The sequence below is a fragment of the Chionomys nivalis genome, chromosome 5 (assembly GCF_950005125.1).
Source record: "Chionomys nivalis chromosome 5, mChiNiv1.1, whole genome shotgun sequence".
NCBI classification, from domain to species: Eukaryota; Metazoa; Chordata; class Mammalia; order Rodentia; family Cricetidae; genus Chionomys; species Chionomys nivalis.
Genome location: NC_080090.1, coordinates 23,946,075 through 23,954,948, shown reverse-complemented (window position 1 = coordinate 23,954,948; position 8,874 = coordinate 23,946,075). Strand labels below are relative to the sequence as shown.

Here is an 8,874-nt window from a genome sequence, read left to right as displayed (position 1 = left end):
CTCAAGAGGCAGAGGCAGAGACAGGCGGATCTCTGTGAGTTCAAGGCCAGCCTGAACTCTACAGAGTGAGTTCCAGGACATCCAGGGCTGTTATACAGAGAAACCCTGTCTTAAAAAAAAAAAAAAATACCTGATCCACCCTCCACCCCCTCCCTGCTGCTGCTGCTGCTGCTGGGCTCGTCACGCTCCAGCTGAGCCCTGAGTAGCAGCAGGACCAGGGCAGGGACTGACTCCAGTCCTTGGACTTAGGACGCCGCAGCGCCTTCCCTTACGGGCGTGACTTAGTCACATATCATTTCTGTTTATGCCTGGGGTGGGAAGAAAAATTCCAAACCAGCCGTGTAAATGAGTATGGAAGATTATGATTTCCTGTTCAAAATTGTTTTAATTGGCAACGCTGGAGTGGGGAAGACGTGCCTAGTCTGACGATTCACTCGGGTCAAGGAGCCACAGTTGGAGTGGATTTTATGATTAAGACAGTGGAGATGAATGGTGAAAAAGTAAAGTTACAGATCTGGGACACTGCGGGCCAAGAGAGATTTTGTTCAATTACCCGAAGTTATTACCGAAGTGCCAATGCCTTGATCCTTACCTATGACATCACCTGTGAGGAATCCTTCCGTTGCCTTCCTGAGTGGTTGTGAGAGCTAGAACAGTATGCTAGCAATAAGATAAGGTCATCACTGTACTAGTGGGCAACAAGATTGACCTGGCTGAAAGGAGAGGGGTCTCCCAGCAGAGGAATTCTCAGAGGCTCAGGATGTGTATTTCCTGGAGACTTCAGCCAAGGAATCTGATAATGTGGAGAAACCCTTCCCTGACTTAGCATGCCAGCTCCTCAGTGAAGCAAGACAGAACACACTGGTGAACCATGGATCTTCTCCCTTACCCAGAGAGGGAAAGCACCAGCTATTTGACTTGTTGTAATTTCAGCTAAAGGCTGAGGCAAAGAGAATCAAGGGAATCAGTAGTTGCATTGGTGGGCCGTGTGTTGCTGGGGAATCTGGACCTTCTGACTCCTGTGGGCTCAAGAGCTTACAAAGCATGCAGGCCCAGGGCCTCGACTGCAAGCCCAGGGCCTCGACTGCAGGCCCAGGGCCTCGACTGCAGGCCCAGGGCCTCGACTGCAGGCCAGCATCAGCAGCAGAACACATAATGGTTTCAGCCTTTTGCAGTCTGGCATTGGAGCAAGGAGAAAATTGCAGTAAGCGCTCCATGATCTGCAGAGCGTGTGCTTTCGTTTTTAAAAAAGCAAGTAAAAATGCATTCCTGAACACAGTACAGGGGATCACGTACTGTGGGAATCCCTCCTGTGTGTCAGCGGGTGGGGAGGAGGCTGTTCTTTAGACTTCAGTGGTTATCTGGTGCCCATGGTTTTCTTGTCTACCAGGTAAACCAAAACTGGAAAGGCCAAGTACTTATCGGTAAGTACCACTCTCTGTGCCACTCTCTGTGCCACTCTCTGTGTGGTACTTATCGATAACCCCGTTGGAGATTTTTTTTTTTTTTTTTTTTTTTTGGTTTTTCGAGACAGGGTTTTGGAGCCTGTCCTGGAACTAGCCCTTGTAGACCAGGCTGGTCCTGAACTCCCAGAGATCCACCTGCCTCTGCCTCCCAAGTGCTGGGATTAAAGGCATGCGCCACCACCGCCCGGCAAAAGTATTCAGTTTTGCTATGACATTTTTCCTAATAAAATGGTCTCAAACTCACAGGTCTGTGCCCCCCAAGTGTTGGGATTAAAAGCATGGACCACCACCGCCCAGCTGTTTCTCCCTGGCCCTTTCTCCTCCTCTCTAACCCTCTAATCCAGTCCCCCGTAGCCTTCCTTTTGTTCTCAGGTCACAGGTGTCCTTTTGCTCCTCTCCCTCCTTCCTCAACACACTTGGTCCCCTCCTGTGGTCCCCTACCTAGTGTCATATTTATAGGCGGTCTCACGTCCCTCATTTACATATAGGCAGACATCAACACATCTGCTTATGACAGAGAACATGTGATTTTTATCTTTCTGAGTTTGGATCCTCTCACTTAATATAGTATTTTCCAGATCTGTCCAATTTCCTGCATATTCATAACTTTATTTTTCTTTATAGCTAGGTAACATTCCATTTGTTTAAGTTCCACTATAAATTTATTTACTGATGGACATCTAGGCTGGTTCCATTTCCTTGCCATCAAGAATATAGTGCAGCAAGAATACAGATGTATAAGAATCTCTGTGCTAGGATATAAAGTCTATCCATAAGGGTCATTTTAACCTACAGAGTTTCTCTGCATAACTGCCCTGGCTGTACTGGAACTTGTTCTGTAGATCAGGCTGGCCTTGAACTCACAGAGATCCACCTATCCTGTCTCCAGAGCGCTGAGATTAAAGGTGTGCACTACCACCCAGCAATTTTAATTTTTTGGTAAATGCCACACTGATTTAGTAATGTCTTACTAGCTAACATTCCCACCAGCAGTGAATACGGGTTCCCTTTTCTCTACATTCCTTCAAGAAATCACATAGCATTCTGATTGTAAATGTATCCTTTTAGCTGTAAAATAAGCAAGATACAACCATTGCTCTTAGAGCTCTCATGTACAATGGAAATAAGTCGGAAAACGTTACCAAGTGTGGACATAAAACTTGTTGAGACATCAAGGAAGACTAATCGCTGAGTGAGCCTCGGAACCACAGGTCTGCAAACACCTGGCTCATGGCTGGATTCTTAAGTGGCAGTCGTTTCCTAAGCATTGAATATGGAGGAAATATTCTCAGCAGATAGCACAGCAATACCCAGGGGAGAGCTGAAGGAGGAGAGGCAGAGCATATAGAAAGTTTGGTAAGCAAATGAGATGTTAAATTAAAACACAAAGTAAGGCTAGCAAGATTGTCGCAGCAAAGGTGCTTGCTGCCTGAGGACCCGTGCGGGCTCCATCCCCCGAACCCACATGATGAGAACAAATGCCTGAGAGATGTTCTCTATCTTTACAAGCATGCTGGAGCATGCATGTACTCACTCACGCTCTTCTCTCTTACACACACACTAAAATAAATGAAGGCGATAAAGGTTTGGTTTTGCTTTGCTTTGTTTTTCAAGACAGGGTTTCTCTGTAGCTTTGGAGCCTGTCCCAGACTCGCTCTTGTAGGCCAGGCTGGCCTTGAACTCCCAGAGATCCACCTGCCTCTGCCTCCCAAGAGCTGGGACTACAAGCGTGCGCCACCACCTCCTGGCTGGTAATAAAGTTTTTAAAAAAGCACAAATTAGCAGGCTTTACTATAAGTTGGCCAATTAAACATCTCCAGAACAGTGACCAGAGAATCTGTCAGTCAGCATACCAAGTAATTGCTTTTCTTTTTCTTTTTTCCTTTTTTTTTTGGGGGGGGGGAGGCGGAGTACAGGGGCCTCACTGTGCGGCAAAGTTAGTCTAGAATTTACAATCCTCCCATGTCTGCCTCCTAAGAGCTGGGATTCTTGGCTACTGTAACTTTGGTCAAGACTGCCTAACTGAAAAGTCATTGAAGTGCTTCAAAACCAGGGGAAACTAGTCAGGAGAGAACTGTCACTGTGTTGGTGGCATGGAGCCTGAAGTCAGGGAAACCACATTAATAGCAACAGATTCTAACTGCACCATAAGCTGCAATAAGTGCAAGCTTCAGGGGCTACACTTGAAACGCATTTACGGGGCCAGAGAGATGGCTCAGTGGTTAGGAGTATGTACTGCTCTTACAGAGGATCCAGGTTTGGTTCCCAGACCTCAGGCAGCTCACAACTGCCTTTAACTCCAGCCCTAGGGGGATTCAAGCCCTTGGTCCTTTGTGAACATCTGCACATACCTACACACACAGACATAATTTAAAAAAATAAAAATAAATCTTAAAAAAAATTTATTTAAGGGCTGGAGAGATGGCTCAGTGGTTAAGAGCACTGCCTCTTCTTCTAGAGGTCCCGAGTTCAATTCCCAGCAACCACATAGTGGCTCACAACCATCTGTAATGAGATCTGGTGCCCTCTTCTGGCCTGAAGGCATGCTTGCAGGCAGAATACTGTATACATAATAATAAAGAAAACTTTAAAAAAATTTATTTAAGAAGATGGCTAAAGACATTTGTTGCATAAATTTGATGACCTGAATTCAATTCCCATGTGGACATTGTCTTGAGACCCACCCCTGGCATGCACGAACCCTTCCCACATATACTTCACACACAATAATAGTAGTAGATACAAATCAATAATATTTGGGGGCATTTAAAGTCTAAGATGTGGGTGATTTATGACTGAATGTTGGCAATGAGGAATGGATGATTGAGAGGATGGCACAGTGGGGTCTTTTTTCTTCTCCTCCTCCTCCTTTTCTTCTCCTCTTCTTCTCTTCTCCTCCTCCTCTTCTTCTTTCTTCTTCTTCTGCTTCTTCTTTTCTTTTTTAAAGATTTATTTATTATGTATATAGTGTTCTGCCTGCATGTATGCCAGAAGAGGGCACCAGATCTCATTATGGGTGGCTGTGAGCCACCCTGTGGTTGCTGGGAATTGAACTCAGGACCTTTGGAAGAGTAACCAGTACTCTTAACCTCTGAGCCATCTCTCCAGCCCCACACTGCTATTCTTACACCTGATAAACTCAAGGATCCTGATGGCAGAGTCTTGTTAACTGTTCATGTCAGCTAGCATGTCTTTGTGTTGTTGACAGTCGAGGAAGAGAGATGATGAATGGCGACGCAAACAGCTATAAGACACAGAGGTGAAAACATCCGGTCGGGCTCTGACCTATGAGCATGGCACACGGAATGTGACAAGTAGTTGGTATAAAATAAATGTATGCCTGTGTTTCGTGAATCCTGAAGGAATATGGTCACCTCAAAAGAGCAGAACAAGGGAGCTGGAGAGATGGCTTAGAGGTTAAGAGCACTGACTGCTCTTCCAGAGGTCCTGAGTTCAATTCCTAGCAACCACACGGTGGTTCACAGCCATCTATAATGAGATCTGGTGCCCTCTTCTGGCATGTAAGCATACATAGAAGGAATGACTTTTATACATAAATAAATAAATAAATAAATCTTAAAAAAAAAGAGCAGAACAAAAGCACAGAAGAAAAATAAATGTAAGGGGAAAAAAGATAAAAAAAAATACAACTCAATGGCTCACACCTTTAATCCCAACACTCGAGAGGCAAAGGCAGGTGGATGTCTGTGAGTTCGAGGACAGCCTGTTCTACAAGAGCTAGTTCCAGGATAGGCTCCAAAGCTAGAGAAACCAAAAAAAAAAAAAAGGGGGGGGGCAACTTATTTAGGACACTAAAATGCTTAAGAAGTTAAATGTTTACTTCAGTGAATGTAGAAATGATCCCTTGGTTATCGTGGTAAAAACAGAATTGTCCGTCTTAAAATTATTAAATATGATTAAATCATATAAATAAAATAAAATGTATTAATGAGGAGAAAACCTCCCTCTATCAACCAAGCATTACATGGCTTTTACTCCAGATGTGTGAAGCATCCGCACTCAGTGTTTCCAGTGTTTCCATTTCCGCTTGGGAAAAACCAGCCACTGGTGAGCAATGTCATGATGCCGTTGGCTTTGCTCAAGAACAGGGGAGTAATTCCTAGGCTTAGCTCAAGGAAGGACTGGAATGCCTGAGTCACACTGAGACATCCATCAGAAACCACAGTGGGGTGAGATTCTGTCTGGGGTGACTGCCAAACATGTGCTCAGCGTTATTTGTCTTGGAATTTTGTGTAAAAACTTTAAAATTTATTATTAAATGATCACTGGACTAGAGCATTTGTCAAGTATGATAATTCTTTGGCGCATATTTGTTCTTTTTCCTCTTATACTTAGATATTCCTTTAAAAACATACGTGTACATGGAATTTAGTTTTTGAGACGGTATCTCACTATGCAGCCTAAGCTGGCCTTGAACCCACAATGCTCCTACCTCAGTCTTCTGAGTGGTGTGATTACAGGCAAACTCTACCTTATCCAACTAAAATATATTTCTAAGCATAGCCTCTGAAATAAATGTCATTTCAGCATGCCATTCTCCTGGCACACAGACACAAAATTTCATATTGACCCACCTGCACACACACACATACATATACACAGGCACACTCACAGAAACACATGCTCTTTCACCTTCCCACACACATAAACACAATGCACACATGCACATACACACATGCACACGAACACAACACAAAAATGCAACACACAATCGCATGTACAAGCACACATGCATAAACCCTCTAGCACACCCATATAAACACATTCACATATGTAGAAACATGTATGCACACACTATCGGGAATAGAAGGTCATAAAGGACAATTAGAGTTTAGATACATGTGCTCATTTGACTATCCAGGATGAGACAAAGATGGCTAACACTGGACAGCCAGAGGGCCAGAGAGCCAGTGACTGTTATATAACTACTCCTGGGAAAATGCCACTTATTGTAGGATTCTGTTTGAATACAGCCTAGAGAGCAAAAGCTTCAGCTGTCTATCTACTGGCCTGTGTGTCTAATTCTGTGCAGGCTGTGTGCTGATGTGTTCTGGGTACCTGTCAGCATCTACCTGTGTTTCAGTAAATAAAACATTTCGCATTTGTCTATGGCTCCTCAGGTCTTTAATTTCCCAATCCCCTGTGACCTTTCTCCTTTTGTGGTATTGGAGCTCAGACCCAACACACACACACACTCACGCACGCACGCACGCATATACACAAGTATATATATACAAATACATGCAAATACATATGCATAATCACATGCACAATAAAACCACACACATACATAAAGCATATCCACAAACATGTACATAATATATGAAAACATACACACAAAACCAAATATAAATACAATTATGTACCTAAATATATGCACAAATAAATAGGATTCCATCACACAAAAGGAGAGGGCAAGGAACTGAAAGGTGAGAGGGCTAAACCACAGGAATGAATTCGGAATTAGCAGAAATGTGAGTAGTTCCGAATTAGTTGAAGCGTGAAGAACAAGATGGGAAAGACATAGGCACTGAGGCTGGACTGGCAGGCAGGGCTAGATTGTGAAAAACCTCACTAACAATGTAAGAGGATTAAATCACTAACTAGAAGGCAAATGGGCAAAAACAATGTTTGTTTGTTTCCCAACACAGGGTTTCTCTGTGCAGTAGTCTGGCTGTCCTGTAACAGGCTTTGTAGACCAAGCTGGCCTCAAATACAGAGATCCAACTGCCTCTGCCTCCCAAGTGCTGGGATTAAAGGCGTGCACTACCACGCCAGCTAAATGCAATGTATTTAAAAGCAGGAAATAGTGCGGCCAGGCTTATTGTTAAACACAAAGGGGTTGCAGAGATGGCTTGGTGATTAAGTGTACTTGCAGCTCTTGCAGAGGATCCAATTTCAGTTCCTCACACCCACAAGTAGCTCACAGCTGCCTCTACTCCAACTCAAGGGGATTTGATGCTCTCTTCTGGCTTCTGTGGACGAACGTGCGTGCACACACACATTAAATAATTTTTTTTTTAAAAAAAGGCAAACAGCAGTGGAGAGCAGAGCGTATAAAACTGGCAGCAGCTGGGCCTTGAAAGCAGCAGTACAAAGGAGGGTTCAGGGATTGACGTGTTTGCATAGGAAATGGAAAGGTGGATGAGGAGGAAACGGGGTTCTACCGAGCAGTGGTGCAGAGAGCACAGCACGAAGGCTGGCAAGGTGGCTCGGTGGTTAAAGTATTTATGCCGTAGGCAAAAGGGCTGGACCTGGGACTCCCTAGGACCCACATAACGGTAGGTGGTGTGGCAGCTCACCTGTAATTCCACCCACGGAAGGCGGAGACAAAGGATCTCCAGAACAAGGTGGCTAGCCCAGACTGGTCATATTAACAAGCTTTGGAATTGACCGGGCACCCTCTTCAAAGACTAAGGTGGAAGAGTGATTGAGATAGAGTCCTCACATCAATCTTAAGCCTTGACACACGTGCGCACACATGTACACCTCCTCTGCACACACAGCCTCACACACACCACACATATACGAGAAAGGAAAAACAAACACATGAGATGCTAGACATTCATTGTACAGACCAGACCCTAGGTCATGTGAACCTGCTTCAACCATACAATGGAGGCCGGGTGGTGGTGGCACACGCCTTTAATCCCAGCACTCGGGAGGCAGAGGCAGGCGGATCTCTGTGAGTTCGAGGCCAGCCAGGTCTACAAGAGTTAGTTCTAGGTCAGGCACCAAAAGCTACAGAGAAACCCTGTCTCGAAAAACCAAAAAAAAAAAAAAATAAAAAAAAAAAAATCGAATGAGTACTAGCTATTGCACTCAGAGTTAGAACAGGTCTAAATTAAATGGAGGAGAGATACTGCACTTAAAACAACCCAAAAGACCTGTTTGAATGGTTATTGTAGTCTCGAGTGTCAGGGGGTCCTAGGTAGCTTGAGAATTAGTACTGTTTCTGCTTTTTTAGTCTTAGAACAAGCACATAACAGTTTTAAGTGTGGCTCCAGGCAGGCAGCGGCTGTACCTGTGAGCAAGTCAGAAATGCAGTCTCAGACCTCACACAAACTAGTTAGGTCAGGGCACAGCAGCAATATTCTCGAAAGCTCTCTGAACTGATTCTATTGTGTGGTCTATTATGAGAATTGTTGATTTCAACACTGAAATTGCTGATTTCATTCATATTATTATTATTATTGGTTTTTCGAAACAGGGTTTCTCTGTCACAGCCCTAGCTGTACTGGAACTAACTCTTGTAGACCAGGCTGGCCTCGAACTCACAGAGATCCGCCTGCCTCTCCCTCCCGAGTGCTGGGATTAAAGGTGTGCGCCACCACCACCCAGCCTCAGATTATTTTAAGGTACCATTATTCCTCCTAAATCATAGGAA

At 44.4% G+C, this 8,874-nt stretch overlaps 1 pseudogene; it reads left to right on the top strand.

Moving 5' to 3' along the window:
* The first annotated feature begins 345 nt into the window (after nucleotides 1-345).
* On the top strand, nucleotides 346-937 carry LOC130875201 (ras-related protein Rab-30-like; annotated as a pseudogene).
* The last annotated feature ends 7,937 nt before the right edge of the window (nucleotides 938-8,874 follow it).